Source organism: Saccopteryx leptura, chromosome 2, assembly GCF_036850995.1.
Source record: "Saccopteryx leptura isolate mSacLep1 chromosome 2, mSacLep1_pri_phased_curated, whole genome shotgun sequence".
Taxonomy (NCBI): Eukaryota; Metazoa; Chordata; class Mammalia; order Chiroptera; family Emballonuridae; genus Saccopteryx; species Saccopteryx leptura.
This window is the reverse complement of record NC_089504.1, coordinates 126,919,546-126,940,531: the sequence shown is the minus strand read 5'-3', so window position 1 is coordinate 126,940,531 and position 20,986 is coordinate 126,919,546.

The window sequence follows — 20,986 nt, the reverse complement described above, 5'->3', positions numbered from 1 at the left end:
ATTGAGATACTGAATATTGGCCATTAGTCACTTGCACTTAACATTCTAATATTCTGGAAGACAGTAATAAGATGATACCAATTTTTAATTTCCACCAAAAATGTTTCTGCTAAAATTAAAGAACATCAGTCATCAAAAAAGCTTTTCACACTTATTTTCATCATGAAATTCAATGTGACACAAATGGTAAGAAATAATGCCATCTTAAAGAAAATATTTGCATTGGCAGACAGGGAAAATCTTCAAACTGTTGAGTTGTAATTGAGGGATAAAAATGAATTGGGAACGCTGACTCATTCTTTCTTCCTTAGAAAGATATTAAAGAGAATATAGCAACAAAGGAATTTCACTGTTCTTTAAAGAAATTGGGCCATTTGATGAGAAACTATAAAACTACAGCAATGCTTGCCAATGAGCCTGTATCATTTTAGATAAAAACAATTAAATAATGCAATTTCATTTTACCTGTAAAATGCAACATAAAACACACAAGAAGTATTTTTCTTTTAATCTGCCAAATGGAAATATTGAAGTCATAGTCATTAATTTTGATTCAAATAACAAATTACCTTTGACATTAAAAAGGACATACCCAGAAAAAAAATAACAGACAAAAACAAACAAACAAACAAACCACTGTATTATCTATACATCTAGGGCCAAGCAGACCTCCAGACCTACACATGCAAAGTTTAAAAGCAAATCAAGGGAGAAAAATATTCCTGATTTATCTTTTTAAATAAATATTTGTTATAGTTGGGATATCAGCCATAGAAAAGCTATACCAGTTTTGTCAGTTTGGATGCATATTACCTCATTCACTCTTTTACCAGCCATGTGAAGGATAACATTGTGACTTTGTTAAATTTCTACGTGACAGTGAACCACTGATTTGTATCTTTTTGAGGATATTGTGCTGTCTTTCATTTACAACTAGGACACTATAGATTCTTAATCAGTATAGTATGTTCTTTACCAAATTTATGCAGCAGAGACAATTTTACTATTTTTTGCTTGAAGTCCAAACTTCTAACCCTGGAATTTAAGAGCCTTTATAGTTTGGATGAAATATTTTCCTTCTTTACTTTCCATCTCTCAGATCCTAAATTTTGGATGTTTGTCGCAGTAATACCTTCCACATCACCAACACTGTGCACCTTGGTTATCTGAAAGCTGGGTTACTTTGGTCTTTCCAAGGGTAGAATTTGGAAACTGAAATGTATAAATGTGGTGAAATAAGCCCAGAGCTCTGACTGTCTTTTCCCCATCAGTACTGTTTGTGGTCTTGGCCAAGACACGTATCTTATCTGTGCTCTGTTTACCCTTAGGAATAGCTTTTTTTCCCCTTTCCTGTCTAATCAAATTCTATCCAAAATCCCAGGTCCAGTTTTAATCTATATAAACATCTTTTTTGACCACTTTAGATTTAAGCTCTTCCTCAGAATGACTATATCTCTCATTTTCTATACTGTGTTCTATTAAAACCAATCAGTTCTTGAATGGTTAGGAATTTATTTCCATGTGCAACTGACTTCAAATCAATTAGAACCATAAGTTGATTTAGTAGAGGGACTTAATCTTCTATATGAATTTGATGGTAAAACAGTAAAAATCAGTTAAAATCCTGTTTTGATAGTGATCAAAGCAGCTTTAAAAATGTAGATTGTGAGGAGGACCGTCTTCTTCCCCATGTAAAAAGATTTATCTCCTCATTTATTTAGTTACAACTTTTATAAATTTTTATGTTTCTCTCCATGAATACGTTACACACATTTTATTTATCCTTAGGTAACTTATGATTTTTATTGCTATTTTCAACAAAACTGAATTATTCATTTAATTTTTATAAAGATACTAAGAATTTTCATATATTTCATATAAGTCAGCACACTTGCCAGATATCTTATTGGGTTGAAAATTGTATAACTTCTGGATTTTATCAGTCTAGAGTCTTATGATCTGCAACTCTATTTTTTCTAATCTGGTAGCTTTTCCTTTGTTTATATTTATTTTATTTCTCACAGTAAGAATGCAGCACTGTGTTAAATAGACTAAGTGCCAAGTGTTTTCTGGGAAAATGCAAATTAAACCAGTGAGTAGATACTGTATTTTCCCATGAATAAGATGCTCCCATGTATAAGACACACCTTAATTTGGGGGCTCGAAATTTGAAAAAAAATATATTAAGTTATTGAACTCGTTTTATTCATCGTAAAATTCATACAACTCCTCATCCATGTGAAATGCAAGTAAAAAAAACTACAACCACTGTATAAGATGCATCCAGTTTTTAGACTTTGAATTTTTTGACAAAAAGATGTGTGTCTTGTACATGGGGAAATAGGGTATATTGCATTCCCATGAAAAATGATTAACATGTTTATTGACACTGACAGTTGGCAACATGTGAGGTAATGGAAACTTACACATTGATGATGGAAATGCAAGTTGTTATAATTGCTACACAGATCAATTTATCAGTATCTATTGAGGCCGAAGAGGCTCATACTCCATGACTTAGCAATTCTATGGCTAGGTATTTATCCTAGAGAAGAAACTCACACTTGAGCAAGTGTGATGATGATTGTTGTACTATGTTTTGTAGTGAAAAATGTGAAACTAATATGTTTCTGTAGCAGATTAGATAAATAAAGCATGTTTTATCCATATATTTGCCTATTACATAGCAGTTAAAATTGATCAACAAGACCTACTTTCAATAACATGAGTAAATCTCAAAAGTGAAATGTTGCATAAAATGTAAGATTCAAATAAATAGAGTAGAAGTCATTTATATAAATTCTTAAAATCATACTGGACTATTGTATTTCATTTTGTGTGGGTGTATCTATATGTCAAAAATTCCTGCAAGAAAATGAACACATTAAATACAGGAAAGTGATTATTTCTGATAAGGAAGGGAAGTAAATGAGATTGTGGGTCTTTACATGTACCTATAACAGTTTATTTCTTAAACAAAATGATCAATAACAACCAAAGACTTGAAATAAATATATAACACAATATTAATATACATTAATTCTGGATGGTCATAACATTATTCCTTATGATATATTCAATTTTTAAAAAATATTTTTGAAATATTTAACAATTACAAAAACAACTTAGAATACATATATTTTACTATTTACCAGACTACCTGTATGTGATAAGCAGGGGCCCGTACTCAAATAAACTGAGCTATCCTCAGCACCAGCGGTGACACTCAAACCAGCTGAGAAACTGGCTATGAGAGGGGAAGAGAGAGAGAAGGGGGGGGAGAGAAATAGATGGTGGCTTCTCCGTGTGCCCTGACCAGGGAGTGAGCCCAGAACATCCTCATGCCAGGCTGACACTTTATTTACTGAGCCAACTGGCCAGAGCCTCTACTATTCTTGACAGTACTTTTATATTCTTTAAATTATTACATTTAGTTTTAGTCTCATATTTACCAACAAAAAATGATAATGATCATCAAGGAAATATCAAAACTGTGTATTTCTTTGTCCTTATGAAAAATAATTAGTGATTTGGAAAAGATGGTGGTGATCATTAGCTTATACAACTATTACAAGGATCATACTTGTCATTGTGTTTTTCTATAAGAGAAAATAATATGAACTTAGTGAAACTGACTTTGACTCAGTATGTAAATAAGCAGTAGCCAACATAAAATTTATAAAACCTGTACATAGCATGTTAGAAATCATTGGGCCAGGCATTTTCAACTAGCATTTATGGATAGTCTCAAGAGAACATAGGTAAATTCTGAGAAGCAGTTGCATATCCTGAAATTTCATCCATTCATGATTTTAGGTATCTTTCTGTTGAGAGGATTCAGAGATTCTACTAGGTTTATGCACAGACTGACTTCTGCAATTTGGAAATGAGAAAATTGAGGTGGGCAGATAAATGACTTGGTTATGCATTCATAACTGGCACACAGCCCTTGCAATATTTTAGCTTTCTGGTTCAGTGTACACACACACACACACACACACACACACACACACACACATTTTTTCAGTAAAGACACCACAGAAGGGCAGGAACGGTCTAGAAACTGCAAGTTAGTCAAAGAAGAGAAAAATAAGAGATGTCATAAGAAGACCTCTCAAGTGTGTGCAGTATTATGATAAGCAGGTAACCAGTTTCATGCAATTGCCCAAGGACAGGAATAAAGATAAAGTTTTAGCATGAATAGCATAGGTTAGACACAAGAAATGTCTTTCCCTCACTGAGAGTTATTAACTATTGAGTGAAGCTAATGAAAGAGATGGATAAATTTTATTCCCTTCACTTTTTTTAAAGCATAGGTTTATTTTTGGAATGACATTAAGTGGTATTCTGGAAGAGATGGGCAATCTCTCGATTGTATTTATCTTTCTGGGTCTATCTTTTAAACAATAGTAAATTATATATCTGTTTCTAACCTTTCTTTCACTGAATTTGTGATTGTTCACTTGTCTAACTTTTATTTTTTCGTTTTTGGCCTTCTAAGTATCAGATATCCTTTTCTGTCTGCCTGTCTATTGTTCCTTCCATTTATTCTTGAGAAGATATGTATCTCAAAGGTGTATGTCTCCATTGACATGTACTTCAAAGAACATATTTAAAAAGTGATGAAATTTAGATCAGATTTACTACATGGTAGCAAACAAGTTCAAGGGGGGAAGGAATTGATAGAGTTAGTCCAAATTTACTTTTATAATGTTTTTTACTATTTTTTCTTATTTCTATTTTATTACTTTTAATATTACAGTTTTTATACAGTGTGTCCGTGAAGTCATGGTGCACTTTTGACTGGTCACAGGAAAGCAACAAAAGAAGATAGAAATGTGAAATCTGCACCAAATAAAAGGAAAACCCTCCCAGTTTCTGTAGGATGAAGTGGCAACATGTGCGCATGAGCATATGATGATGTAACACTGTGTGTACAGTGGAGCAACCCACGGCCATGCCAATCGAAATGTGAACGGTACAGAGGAAAGTTTAGTGTGTTCTGTGGCTCGCTAAATTCAAATCCGTGACCAAAGTGCAATGTGAATATCGGCGCATTTATAATGAAGCACCACCACTTAGGAATAACATTACTCAGTGGGATAAGCAGTTGAAGGCAACCGGCAGTTTGGTGGAGAAACCCCGTTCTGGTAGGCCATCAGTCAGTGACAAGTCTGTAGAGACCATATGGGATAGCTACCTAAGGAGCCCTAAAAAATCTGTGCGTGAGTCCACATCGAACTGTACTGAATAGGTATGAAACTGGGAGAGTTTTCCTTTTATTTGGTGCAGGTTTCACATTTCTATCATCTTTTGTTGCTTTCCTGTGACCGGTCAAAAGTGCACCATGACTTTATGGACACACTATATTTGTGTGATTCTTTACAGTTTACTAAATAATTATAATACATTTTTGGCAGATTGTGATGATAATGATCCCTGAGGAATCACACCCCTGATGAATCAACGTATGGGTATATCAGCCCTATATCTCTGTACAGTCCCCTCCCACACTCCCGGTTTGGCGATGTGACTTGCTTTGGTCAACTGGACATTAGTAAATGTGATTCAAGCAGAGGCTTGATAGATATTTGCACATTGTGACTTGTCCACTTGGAAAATGCTGAAGTTATGTGAAGACCAGAAGTGCCAGGCAAAAGTCCCACAGACCCCCCACCCGACATGAATGAGACTGCCCTGGCCCCTCTAGACACAACAGCTCCTTCTCATGGGCACATACAAGAGAGACCATTAGAAGATGCCTCAGCTGAACCCCTCCCAAAGCAGAATACTAAGTAATGTATGATTTTTATTTAGACTCCTCAGTTTTAGGGTGGTTTGCTATACAGCAATAGGTAACTGATACATATATTTGAAAAGTATGGGGATATCAATCCTGTGAAGAAGTTAGGAGGGTAATGTTGTCTCAGTTTTACATATGAGGAATCTATGGCTCAAATACAGGGTTGCTATTAGTTTTTCTTCTACTATACTTTATTAATTCCCACAGCAGCTTTAGAAGAAAAACAAAATCTGACATTTATGTCATAAGGTCTTTCAGAAATAAAAAAAATTCTTAAACAAAATATGAATCATATTTCCAAAGTCAAGATTATTTTATTTTATATTTGAAAAGATATCTTTAACATAACTCTCCTAAGACATCTCTTTTATATTAGCTACCACTAGAAAATGTACTTAGAGAGAAGAAGAGAAAGCCTGACTGAGGGTAGTAATTATGGATGTGGAATAGCCATAAGAGTTAAACTAAATTTACACGAAAACCTTTGTTCATATAAGAAAATTTAATTCTCCATCATGATCTCTTTGTAAAGAGAATTTTGTGCTTTTCTCCTGGTTGCCAAATGGTACTTCACTAGCTGCTGCTTTAAAACAGGTCATCACTTACAGTTTTATCAGCCTTTTTTAAAAAAACAACATAATTCACAGCTTCCTTTGAGGACAAGGTAAAATTTCAGTTCATGTTTTATTCTTTTTAGTTTTCTTTTTAAGGCATGGTCTTATATCTGGGTCATCATCATAGATGCTTGAAGCGATTTTTTTTTGTGCAGCAGAATGAAGTGAAGTGAATTGGTTATTTTAACTAGAAAGGGAACAGGCAGTTAAGCTGATAGTAAAGGTGTAGACAGTAAGTGATGTGATTTATTAGGTCCCTGATGACCCTAGGATATCATGCTAGAATGCCTTCATTACTTTGGCATTTTCTCAGATGAGTAGCAAACACTGGCATACATCTCCTTGAACATTTTCTTAATGAGATCCCATCCCTCTCTCTCTTTTTTTCTCAGTTTGCCAACTTCCTCTGCTTTCAATCTCACCGATTTTTATTAATTATTTTATTTTTTGTGAGAGAGAATGAGAGAGAGAGGACTGGAAAGAGTTGAGAAGCATCAACTCATAGTTGTGGCACTTTATTGATTGCTTCTCATACATGGCTTCTCATACAAGGGGGCTGTAGGTGGGCCAGTGCCCTCTTGCTCAGGCCAGCAGCCTTGGGCTAAAGTCCAGTGGTGGGATTCAGCCAGCTTGCACTAGTTTGGCAGAACTGATAACTAATTTTGTGTTGAGTTTGGCAAACTGGTGATTAAAATGGAACTTTTAACCAGGGTTCTCTCTAAGGTGGGCGCATGGGCAACCACCTAATGTAGAAATCACAAATTTACGTTCCTTACTCTGTTTTAAAGTTCATCTGTGCAACAGCGTATTCTTGTTAATCCAAATTCGGAGGGACCCGAAATATGGAAGACAGGAGCAAGGTCCATGGTTTACATATTAAAGCTTTATTGTCTAGCTTGGCCAAGCAGCGGGAACTCCGACAGAAATCTGACAGAGAGCGCTGGCCCTTTGTTTTACTTAGTTTTTATAGTTTTGTAAGTGGGAAGTACAGAAGCAAAAATTGCAATTAGGAGCCCCTTACCGCTATCGGTTATAGTCATATGTCCTTTAACATGATAGGACCATGTTCAATTTGCAAACCATACATCATTTTGGAGAAAACAAAATTTACAAGTCAACACAATGGTAGAAAGATGATATCTCTTTACATATTAAAAGGCCTTCCTATATTTTCTAGTGTTCATCTGCCATCTCTGTCCAGAGTCAGAGGTATTAACCACAGGCATTTACATAAGAGAGGTAGTTTCCGTGGGGACAAATGACCGCAAATGGCTCATAGTTATAAGAAAAGGTTTATTTTGGCTTTTCTCTTCCTGCACCTGGCTAGCCATTCACACCTTTCCCCACAGGTGTGGTGGAATGTCAGGGAATCTATGCTTTCCTTCCCTTTTCATTTACAATACAATGGCAAGAGCCATCCTGGTTATGCCAATCACACAGTATAGAGACTATTCTCACAATTTCTCTGCACACCTTAACCCAAATTAATAAAATGTTCTCCAAGCCTCCTAAAATATTAATATTAATTCTGTAGCCTTTTGGTACTTCACAACATCTGCAGGTGAAATGGCTCAGTGGCTCCTCATTCTAAGTGCCCATATTAATGTTCTGTCCATTGGTGAAAAAAATTGCAAGTGAAGACTCCAATAAAGAAGCAATATGAAAATATCTTAAATTACAGTTTCAGAGTTTTTTTTATCTGGTATTAGTTAATATTTTTATTAATATTTTAAAACTCTAATAATCTAGTTTTGTGTACCACTTTTATTCTTATTTAAGTATTAAATGCATGAAATAATAAACTATTTTCTGTATATCTTTTTTATACTTAAAATGGTCATTCGGGCAGAGAACTGGTTGTTAAATTATTTGAATCCCACCACGGCTCAAGTCAGTGACCATGGGCTCAAACCAGCAACCTTGGACTTCAAGCCAGCAACTGTGGGATCAGGCTGATAATTCCAAGCTCAAACCTGATGAGTCTGTGCTCAAGCAGGCGACTGTGGGTTTCAAACCTGGGACCTTAGCATTCCAGGTGATATTCTATACACTGCCCCACCACCAGTCCCTGTGATTTCTTGTTCAAAGTTAATTCATTAAAAGCAATAAAAACGTGTCTTGTTCTCAACTTTACTGTGCATAGAATTATCTGGGATGTTTATTAAAATTAGACTGTGTTGGGCGGATAAAATGTATTATGCTCACTTTGTTAAAGATGCAGTCGCCCAGGTGATATTAATGTGTGTTGGGGGCAGGCAGGATCATTGTAGCCTGGGGCTTGGTTTTGGGATTAAGCCTTTCCCACCCTTTTTGCTGTGGGGTGGTACAATCCAATCATGCCTCAGAGAAGTGACTTTGTATTGGAGACTTCCCTATTTTGTATATTGGATTAGAGGTTGTGAAGCTACACTATAAAATAGGGGTAGAACAGGAACTTGCGCTTTTGGTTCCTGAGGTTAGCATGAGAGAGCAGAGCAGAGAGCAGAAGGAGGCCACGTGGAGTAGGCCAGGAGAAGCAGCCAAGATGGCGGAGTACTGAGTGAGATGCCAGTCTGTGTAGAGTTTGTATCTGGGATAAGGAAGGAGATGGGGAACTGAGGAGAATAAGGTTGGTGAGCTAGAAACCTTTGATTCTAGGAAACTCGGATAAGTCAGTGGCTTTGTGAGCACTGAGTGTGGCTGGGTTTTGGAGCCCAGTGTGTATTTTTACTTGCCCGGCGGGTGCAAGGTAGGATTAAAGGTTATGGCCCACCAGTTTTTGGCTCCATGGTTTCTTTACCGACTGTCCGAATCCAATGCGAACCTGCATGGGCCGGGCTGCTGTGATAGTGGCCCTGGCCTTGGCTTCTGGCTTAACAGACTGTTTCATCACTTAAAATATTTTGACTTAATATAGATTTTCTGGGGCTCCAAGAATTTGGGGTGTGTGTGTGTGTGTGTGTTTGTATGTGTGTGTTGAGACAAGCACCTAGGTGATTCTGAAACAGCCTAACAACCAAGTTTCATAGCCTCGGGTATACTTATGCTGTTATTCACTCCTTCCAATCCATACTAGTATTCACATGTATGTCTAAAAGAATATTTAAAGACATATGGTAAAGAGTGAGGATAATCAGTGGTAAAGCTTTTTGTAGTGAATACAAGACACACAAATGACTAAAAAGTTGATTTTTTTTCACCTTGGCAAGAACAAAATACAACAGCAAAAATCTCAGATGGTTGTTGTGCTTTCATGTCAAAAAATGTTCCAGATATGCAGTACTCCTAAATTAAGCATTGTTTTTAAAATATAATTCACAAGATTTTGTTTATGTACACATCAGTGCGTTAGTTCATGTGGGGGTACAGCACGGGTGACTGTTGATTAGTGACAGCCTGTCCTAAGCAGCGCCTGCATTCTCACACTGGGCTTTCAGTGATGCTCATAATCTCGATGAATTAGATTTTTCTCTTTAAGGAAACAAACTCAACACTATTTTCATTTTGGTACTTACTAAAATAAATGTGACTGCTAACAGGCATACTTCCGTGTAGGAAGGTTAAATCAGAAGTATTGATGCTCTGCTCCTCCCCAGGCTGAAGAGTTGAGAATATTTGATGCTGATTAATGTTTGCTAATGGAATGCAAACAGAAGAAAGGAACTTAAGCTGGCTTTGTCTTATTTATATCCTTTACTTTGTTTGTTTTAAAGGTCACATTGACTGTAAAGTTTTCTTCATGCAGAAATAGAAATGATCTATACAAAAATGTTTCAGCCTGAAGATATATGTTAAAACAGTACATTGAGAGAAAACATTAATTATAATTTTATTTTTAATGAATATGATTGTATTATTTTTTAATTTATCCTACATCTTAGAAAATACAATTAGTTTACTTTTCTTTGGCTTGATGAAGAATTTGCATATATGTATATATAGATATAGTATACATACTATATCTACACACACACACACACACACCTGCAGCTGTAAGTGGAATAAGATTCTGGGATTTTTGATGAAGCCAGGAACACAGATGCAGTTATAAAATGTCTGTTATATAGATGGTAGATAAAACCAGTAGATAATATGATATTTTTCTAGGCAGTTTTGTGGAGAGTGAGAAGAGTTGTGGGTGAGATTCTTCAGAAATTAACATTTATAAGCCAAAAGGGAAATACATCTTCCAAAACTGAATTTACGCCTTTAATCAGTTTAAAGTCATTGCAGAGATAATCATCTCTATTTTTCTGCAATTACATCATGTTGAAAAGACATAAAAGAAATAGTAATGAGATAGGAGAGAGTTAAGTGAGAGTGTCTTGAGGATCAAAGAGAAGAGGGAAGAAAAGCCCTAAGAGTGCTCATTAGATTTAGCAATTAGGTGGTCACTGTTGACCTTGGCAAAAGCATTTTCATTTTCAAGAGAAACTGCAGTGAGTTGGAAGAAAGAAAGGAAGACAGAGCAGGCTATTACTGCATGTTTGCTTGAAAGGGAAGAGAATGTTGTGGTGGATTGATAATGTTGTAGTAGGGGCACCCCTCAGAAAGCAGTGGTTGCTTTGTTTAACAGAGTGGGAGGGACTTGGGTTCTTTGCTAGCTGAAGAGAAGGTGATAGTGAGCATGAAAGTTAAATATACAAAACGGAGAAAGTCCTAAATTACTTAGTTCCTTAGACGGAACTAAGTCCTAAATGATGAGAAAACTGAGTGTTTAAATTGACAGATTAGTCCTAGCTGAAGGTGCCCCTTTCCTCTGAGATTAGAGTAAAGGAGTTAAAGGTAAATTTGATGTATAGGGTAAAAAAAATGCCTAACTCTTTCTTAATTTATTATAAACTGTCAAAGAAAGGAACCATGTGAAATTAGAATATCATCATGTTCAGGGTGCATGAAAAGTGCTATTATCCGTAGTACACAATTAATGATCAAAATGGGAACTTACAGTGAACTTCTATTATATTGAAGAGCTCAGATAGGTCACTAATATGAGGAAATGAGTGGGCAGAGATTACATACGATGTGCTAACCACAGTTCTGTAATGTGTGGAGAGAGGAAGCCGTTTGTCACAGAATCAATGTAGAATGCCTGTACATTTTCTCCCTTTGATTTTCAATCATAAGTTTTCATTTAAAATCCTGCAATTACAGGGGTATCGCTGTAATATCGTTATTATATCTTAGTTTGTAAATTCCCTTTTGTACTAAAATTATTTATTTTTAGAATTGTGTCCAAAGTTTGTGTACAAGCATTTATTTACTCAATTAGCTATTAATTTCTCTTAGTTTTTCTAGAAAGAATTTAAGGACATTAACATTAAGAAACTTGAACATTGAGTCTACATGCAGTAATAGTGTGAATGTATGATTGAAACAACACAGACCTGTCACATAGCAAAGAGGAACACATTAATTTAACCACCATCAGTATCAGATTCACACAGAGTTGTGAATGTATAATGGTCAGGGATTTGGTAGCACTTACTTTTCTTACATTTTTGCCAGAAACAAACATCTGGAACATTGCCTAATGAACCCAGTTATTCTCCATCTGTTTTGTCCTGGATTTATTCCCATTTGCTTTGTAACTGTGATTAGGAATTTTAAGGAGAACAGTTTTTTTGTATTCTTAGGTCATAAGAATCAATAAAATTTTGCTTAATGACTTGGACTATGTAACATTTGAGAGTACAAATAAGAAAATATTTTGGTTTAATTAGAGAAAAATGATCTGATATGTTTTGCGAGTGAGCTTACTAAAGCCATTTATTTTTGTGGATGTAGTTATAATTATATCCAATCTGGTAATCAGACTAACTGGAGAGAACTGTAGTTTGAATCTGAATTTTAGAACATGTAAATTTCATTTACAACATGTGATTTTATTACTTACAAATGCACACTGCATTTAATATTAAACTAAAATTGTTTTTAAAGAGTAAGTTTTAGGAAACCTACTCTAGTATTAGGTGATTATATAATTATATGAATAGATGTAGCTAGAATGATATTGCTTTTTTTTTTTTTTTTTTGACAGACACAGAGAGTCAGAGAGAGGGACAGAGAGACAGGAAAGGAGAGAGATGAGAAGCATCAATTCTTCATTGTAGCTCCTTAGTTGTTCATTGATTGCTTTCTCATATGTGCCTTGACAGGGGGCTACAGTAGAGTGAGTTACCCCTTGCTCAAGCCAGCGACCTTGGGCTCAAGTCTGTGACCTTTGGGCTCAAGCCAGTGACCATGGGGTCATATCTATGATCTCATGCTCAAGCCAGGGACCTCACGTTCAAGATGGTGAGCTTGCGCTCAAGTCTGATGAACCTGCACTCAAGCCTGTGACCTCAGAGTTTCAAACCTGGGTCCTCAGCATCCCAGTCTGATGCTCTATCCAACTGTGCCACTGCCTGGTCATGCTGATATGCTTTAAGAGTTTATAATTGTAGTGCCTTGGAGAATATTGTGAGTTCAACCCAGTATATTTATTCATCTATGAAAATAGAATAATGCCCTCTTTTCCTTGGTAGATCTATGGGTAAGTTGGGACTGGCAATGTCGTTGTAAATATGTGCAGTGGTATACCTTCCAACACTAAACTTAAACCTTTAATTACTTTAAGCCATCACAGAGATAATCATGTCTATTTTTCTGCAATTACATCATGTTTAAAAGCATTTATGTTCAATAGAATTGTATTACACACAGATATCATACCTTCTGTGTTGTAAAGAAGAATGTGTGTCAGTATTAATCATGTACTTTCATGTTAAGAGTAGAAACACAATGTAATTATATCTTTGGATTATCAAATACTTTATTCAGCAGGTAATCACTTAATGTGTATTATAGGCAGTTGATTATGCTTTCATTTTAATTATACCAGTTTAAGTGGATAATAACTAACCCTGTCAGGTGACTCTGACAACTTTCCAAGGCACATTTTAACCACCATTGGAGATAATAAGAGACTGCTGTATATTTGTATGACAAGTTTTATTTGGTTCAAGCTTTCATCATACTGCATATCACAATGCATTTTTGAGGAAATCAGGATAAATACTAATCAATACCCACTGTATTATACCCTTGCAATATTCATATCCTTTCACCTCTGCCATCTTTTTTCTTTTTTTATATTTAAAAAAGTTACTATTGTTATTTTTAGCTGTTCATCCTTAAAATTTTTATTAAAGGTAAGAACCATGTGTGGTCAGTTCATCACAATGTGACTACTGTCCAGCCCATTGTATTGCACAGGACATATTCTCTACAATTCTTAAGAGATAAGTGTGCTTCCATTTTATCAGAGAATGAATTAAAGAGAAATCAAAATGTGTGCTGAAGATTAACTAGAAGCAGAATTTATTTCTTTTATTTTTGAGTCTCATTCCTCTCCTCCCTCATGCGATCATTTCCATACTGTTTAGCCTTCTGTCACATTGCCCAAAATGGTAACCAAATTTACATGTGGAGCTTAGTGGTTGATAGTCAACTGTTGAAGAACTCTCATAGTGTAAATAACATTTTATATTATCAGTCATTTCAGCTGTAGGGTTTGGAATTGGTTTGAATGGATTCTTGTAAACTTTCATTTTATGAAAATTATAAAAAATGCAGTAGATATTCATCTGTCCTAAATGATGGAATATAATGCCATTGAGCCTCTAAGTTTAGCTACAAATTTCTCTCCATAAATAATGTTTAATTGGTATCAGATATTTAGTTTATAAATTATTTGTTATATATTTTTGAATTTATATGATACCTGGTAGCCAGATCTTAAAGATTTATTTAAACATGAAAGATAATAATTAGAAAAAAATCTTTTCTTCTTCTATAAACTTGTATAGATTGTTTGATTTGAACTTATTGAGTCTTGCACATCCTTTAAACATGAAAATGATAATCAAATAATTTTTATTACTCAAGATATACCAAAATAGATATTTCTTCAGTGACTGATGAAGTCTGGAAGTCATTTATAACAAGGTAAATTTTCATAATTCTCAGCTAACAGGAGTTCTTGGGGTAATAAAAGCCAGCCCAATAAAAAAATAAAAAATTTACTGTTAAAAGTCAATAATGTAGTGTTGCTGAAATTCTCATCATATGTTTAAAGTAAGAAATCATAATCTGTAGATGTATGCCTCCATGGAAATTAGACATGTTGAAAATCTCTAAAGGAGCCCTGGTGTAGAAATAAACAATTGATTAATTAAGAAAAACTTCTGGCTATAGTCTAAATGTAAGTTGAACTAATTTTCTTTTGTTAAAGGACATACATTTAGATCAGGGCAATTTTGATAAATTGCAGTCCTCATCTGAAACACAAGTTAACTTGTAGTACTTCTTGCATTTGAAAAAGAAAATATTGCAGATGAGGGAATTATCCATCCCTTAACATACTGTTTCTTTCCTTATTTTGTTTATGACCAGAATATCTTTAAAAAGTCTTTTCTTGTTAGCAAGATAGAAGATATTTAATTTTTAAGTTCTGGCTCAACTTTGATCTACAAATCTGCTCAAATAAGAGTCATCTTTTAATTTAATTTGTTCAAAGTATTCAACATTCTCTTTAGGCATCTTGACTCTTCTGCCAAAATCTCACAAATGTACTCAAGGGAGATGAAAGAACTTGATCTGCACTGGTTTCAAGGCAGACTTTTGGTGGAAGTCCAACTTCTTTCCACTATATAAATATAGGACAACCAACTAAAATATAGTGCCTACAAATGCCAAAGGGAAACAGTTTTGGGTCTTGATTCATTTAGCTATGTATCACATAGAATGCCTAACTAAATATTCTCATTTTAACTACTTAGCTTCCTCTCCTCTAAAAATTACTCTTCCTTCTTGTATTTCTTAGTTTTTTTCCCTAGAAAAATTATCATCAATTTTCTTAAGCTACAAAGTTAACATCATTGTGGATTCCTTCATTTGTGTTATTCTCCAGTTACAATGGTATGCACAGCAGAGTGAATTTATTTCTAGACTGAGTGTTAAATGCATTCCTTCACCATTTCAACAATTTCCATCTTACTTCAGGCCCCAAACATGATTTTTGCTTTGCAATCGATCCTTCACAAAACTACTTGATAATTTTTCTAATTAGATGACTAATTATGGCCCTTTTGGAGAAAAAAATAAAAAATAGTAGAGGTAAATTTCATAGCATGGAATTTATCATTTCTGACTTACCAAACTTATTTTTAAAACTCTTCATTTATTCCTATATTAACAGGGTAGTGATCCCTAGGAGCATGAGGTGAGTTCTACTACTGTCCGAGGTGGCTCCCTGGAGATATTTTCCAGAGAGAGAGAATCAAAAAAGAACACAATACACTCTTTCGGTAGAGACAGAGTCCAGTGTCAGTCCAGTGTTCTGCTGTAATTGGCAGAACAAAGCATAAAAGAGAATGGAACTGCACAGATTGTTTCAGATATGTGCAAAAAAATCCCTTTCAGTTTTTACTTGAGCACTTATCTGTGTATTCAGGGAAAGAATGACTGTAAGTGAAAGGTAGAACAACTCCAAAGGTCACATAGGACAGGGGCTGACTCATACTCCAACAAAGAAGAGTGGAACAGCCTGACCTGGGGTGGCGCAGTGGATAAAGCGTTGACCTGGAAATGCTGAGGTTGCCGGTTCGAAACCCTGGGCTTGCCTGGTCAAGGCACATATGGGAGTTGATGCTTCCAGCTCCTCCCCCCTTCTCTCTCTGTCTCTCTCTCTCCTCTCCCTCTCTGTCTCTCTCTCTCCCTTTCCCTCTCCTCTCTAAAAAAAAAAAAAATGAATAAATAAAATTAAAAAAAAAAGAAGAGTGGAACAGTTTAACACACAGGAAATCTAGAAAAATCATCAAAAGTCATACAAAAAAGAAGAAAAATATAGACCAATATAGTAGAAAAACCAATGAAACACAAAATAAATATAATGAAAACTAAGTCATAATATTAATAAGAAAGTATATCCCACTTATTGAAATATTTGCAAATTGTACATCTAATAAGGAACTGTTATCCATGATACAGAAAGAACAATTACAGTTCCATAATAAAAGACAACTCAATTTTAAAATGAGCAAAGAATCTGAATAAACAGTTCTCCAGAGAAGATATACAAATGGCCAATAAGCAGATCAAAAGATGTTCAGCATCATTAGTCATTAAGGAAATGTAAATCAAAATCACATTGAGATTTAATAAGATATCTATAACTAAAGAGATAGGCAAAAACAAGTATTGGGGAAGATATGGAAAAATTGTAACCCTTGTACATTGTTAGTGAGAATGTAAAATGCAGCCACTTTCTAAAATAGTTCTTTTACTTCCTCAACTGGTTAAACACAGAGTTACTATATAACCTAGCAATTTTACTACTAGCTATCTACCCAAGAGAATTGAAAATGTATACCCATACAAAAACCTGTACATGAATGTTTATAGCAATGTTATTTATTATAAACAAAATGTGGAGACAACCTAATGCCCAACAAATGAATAGATACATAAAATGTGGTGTATCCACACCACAGTTACATGATTTGGTCACAAAAATAAATGACATACTGACATAAGCTATAACAGTGGTCCCCAACCTTTTTTGGGCCACGGACCACTTTAATGTCAGAAAATATTTTCACAGACTGGCCTTTAGGGTGGGATGGATAAATGTATCATGTGACTGAGTCAAGCGTCAAGAGTGAGTCTTAGATGGATGTAACAGAGGGAATCTGGTCTTTTTTAAAAAATAAAACATCATTTAGACTTAAATATAAATAAAACAGAAATAATGTAAGTTATTTATTCTTTCTCTGCGGACCGGTACCAAACGGCCCACGGACTGGTAGTGGTCCGCGGCCCATGGGTTGAGGACCACTGTGCTGTAACATGGATGAGCCATAAGCACATTATGCTAAGTGAAAAAAGCCAAACACAATAGACCATATATTGTATGATTACATTTAAACAAAATGTCCATAATAGGTAAATCCATAAGAAAAAAAGTAAATCAGTAGTTGCTATGGACTGAGAGGACCAAGGAGTGAGAATTGACTGCTATTGAGTATGGAATATCTTTTTGAAATGATAAAAATGTCATAAAATTAGTGTCTATGGTTGCACACTCTGTATATGTATTAGAAACTACTGAATTTCAACCTTTAAATGGTGAATAATTGTCTGATGTGTAAATTATCTCATAAATTTTGTTATTAAAAATACATTTATATGAATAACCCAAAATTTATTAAATTAAATTTTTACTTAAAAATACTTCTATGAAGAAAATTCCAGACCAAGATACCTTCATTGGTATAGTCTATGAAACATTTTATTTTATTTTTTAAAATTTTTATTAATTTTAATGTGTGACATCAATAAATCAGGGTACATATGTTCAAAGGAAACATGTCCAGGTTATCTTGCCAATCAATTATGTTGCATACCCATCCCCCAAAGTCAGATTGTCCTCCATCACCTTCTATCTAGTCTTCTTTGTATCCCTCCCCCTCCCCCCTCTCCCTCCTTCCCTCCCTCCACCCCCCCGTAACCACCACACTCTTGTCCATGTCTCTTAGTCTCGATTTTATGTCCCACTATGTATGGAATAATGCAGTTCTTAGTTTTTTCTGATTTACTTATTTCACTCTGTATAATGTTATCAAGATCCCATCATTTTGTTGTAAACGATCTGATGTCATCATTTCTTATGACTGAGTAGTGTATATGTGCCACGTCATCTATTGAAGGGTTTTTTGGTTGTTTCCATGTCTTGGCCACTGTGAACAATGCTGCAATGATCATGGGGCTGCATGTGTCTTTACGTATCAATGTTTTTTTTTTTTTTTTTTTTTTTAATTTTAAAAGAAAATAAAAATTCCTCAGCTGGATAAAATGCATGATGTTAAAGATTTGCGAAAGAAACAAATTGCAATAAGGAAAAAGAAAATTAAAGGGAAGGAAAGGGTTAGAATAAAAAATGTTGATAAATTTATGTTCGATAGTTTTTTATCAAGTATATTGAAATGTAACTTACTATTTAGTGTTTCATAATAAACTTTAAATATAAAAATAAGTCCCAAGCTTCTCTTTACAAGGTAATTCACAATCTTCTCTCTACATGCTTTTCTATCTGCTCTCCCAAACTGTTTCTATACCTTCTTTGTTCTCTTCATGATGAATACATACTTCCCTGGACCAGACTCTTTTTTTAACTCATCTCCATGCTTTTGTCTATACCAGTCCTTTTATTGGAATGCTCTTTCTTTCCTTGATGGCATGACAGACCTTTTCTTGGGAGTTGGGCCACCTCTACAGAGAAGCCTTCCTAGAACCCTCCTCTCCTCTTCAAAACAGCATTGTGCCCTCCCTTCTCTAATGTTTCACAGTACTTTTTACTGACTTATTTTTTGGTTTTTATTATATTGTAGTAATCAGCTCACCTCCTAGAACCCAACAACCAGGCCGCTCTTGGAGTCTCTTTGCTTTGTAGGGCTCTTCTGGCCCTCCTCCAGCTGGTCCATGCCCTGGATAAGAGTCTTCAAGAGCCGATGAAGCAGGAGTTGGTCTGGAAGCTTGTTTTGTTGGTAATGGACGTGGTATGGCCGGGCTTTGTCCTTTCTGTTCATGCTTGGACGCAGCTGTGGTCTCTTTCTCGTCCTTCTCCTTGGATTTAGGTGATGTTTTCTGTGCTTCTTTACCTTTGGCAGCTGTTTGCTTCACTTTCTCCTGTTTCCCACCTTTCAGTTCCTTTTTAGTCTTTTCTTCAGTCTTTTCCTTAGTCTTAGTTTTCTTTTCTTTTGTCACTGTCTTTGTTTCTGCTTTTTCTTTTTTCTCAATTTTTTCCCTGTGGGTTGCTTTCTTTTCAGGTTTTTCTTTTTCTTTTTCTTTTACTTTGTCTTTTTCTCTGTGTGTAACTTTAGTTTGTATTTTCCTTTCAGGTTTCTCCTCCTTTTCAGTTTTTTCTTTGCGTATTTAGGTAAAAATTCAGAAGCAGAGTTTATTGTTGCTCTAACAAGGACTACTTAAAATGGTTGGGCCTGAGCTGAGTTGTCTCAGACAGCCTTTTTATTTCCCATGACAACGCGGAGGTCTGATCTATTGCTTCCTTTGGCCTGTCCCTTCAGGCTCTGGATTTACCCACTATATTTGCATCATCTTGGTTTTAAATTCCTTTTACGTATCAATGTTTATGAAACATTTTAGAAAGAAATAATATCAGTTCTTCATAAACTCTTTCAGAAAATAAAAGAGGAGGGAATATTTTCTAACCTATTTTATGAAGCCAGTTTTATTCAGATTTCAAATAAAAGACATTAGAGATTAGAAAATTACAGATCAATATCTGTTATGAACATATACTCAAAAATCATGATCAAATATTGGTAAATTGAATTTAACAATATATAAAAAAGGTAATATTTCTTGACCAACTGGGTTTTATCCCAGGAGTACCAGATAGATTTATCATTTGAAGACAACATAACTCACCACAATAAAAAACTAACAAAGGAAAATGATATAATTTCCCCAATAGATGCAAAAAAGCATTATTTTTTATAAATTAGGAATAAAAGAGAACACCCACAATCAGTTAAAGTGTATATAAGAAAATCCTACAGCTAATATCCTCATACTTAATGGTAAAAACATAAACGCTTTTTACTTAGGTGGGGAACAGTTTCTTTTACCATTTCAATTCAATATTTTACCACTTGTACCATTTCGGTAGAGGACTGATTTAGCTCAGTTCACATCAGTGGAATTACTGAGCCACTTGACTCAGCCTCTGGTAGAGAACTGAATTCTCCTCACATTTTGAATTCTCCTCAATATTTTGCTCATTCCACTTCTTTTAAAATATTTTTTTATTTTTCAACTACAGTTGAAATTCAATGTTATATTAGTTTCAGAAGTACAACCCAGTGATTACACATTAGATAGCTTACTAAGTGATCATCCTGATTCATCTCATCCCCATCTGACAGCACACATAGTTATTAGTATGTTATTGACTATTTTCCCTGTGTTTTATTTTACTTTCCCATGACTATTCTGTAAGAACCAATTTGTACTTCTTAATTCCTTCATGGTTTTCACTCATACCCCCAATCCCTCTCCCATCTGGCAGTCATCAAAATGTTTTCTGTATCTAAGAGTCTGTTTCTGTTTTGCTTATTCATTTATTTTGGGGTTTTTTAATTCAATTGTTGATAAATATGTATTTATTGCCATTTTACTGTTTAAAAGAGCAGATTGTGTTGGGTGGTGGGAAACATGTAGGATATTTTTTGTTTGCCTCTCCAGATCATTTCCTTCTCTTCCCTTTGTGCTTAGAGACATCTTCACCGGGTTACATTCCTGGCCCCCTCTGTCCCAATAGGATCCGTTGTTTGGAGGAACTGGCACAGGAGAGACCAGATGGTGCAGACTAGAAGTTTCTATATTTATTTCTCCCTCTCCCTCACTGCTGCACCTTAAACTGGCAATAGCTGTATTCCTTGACCAAACAGCTCTCCCCTAAAGCTGCAGGTCTCCCTCATACTGTCCCTTCACTTGTCTCTTGAGGCCCACAGACGGTAACCACTTC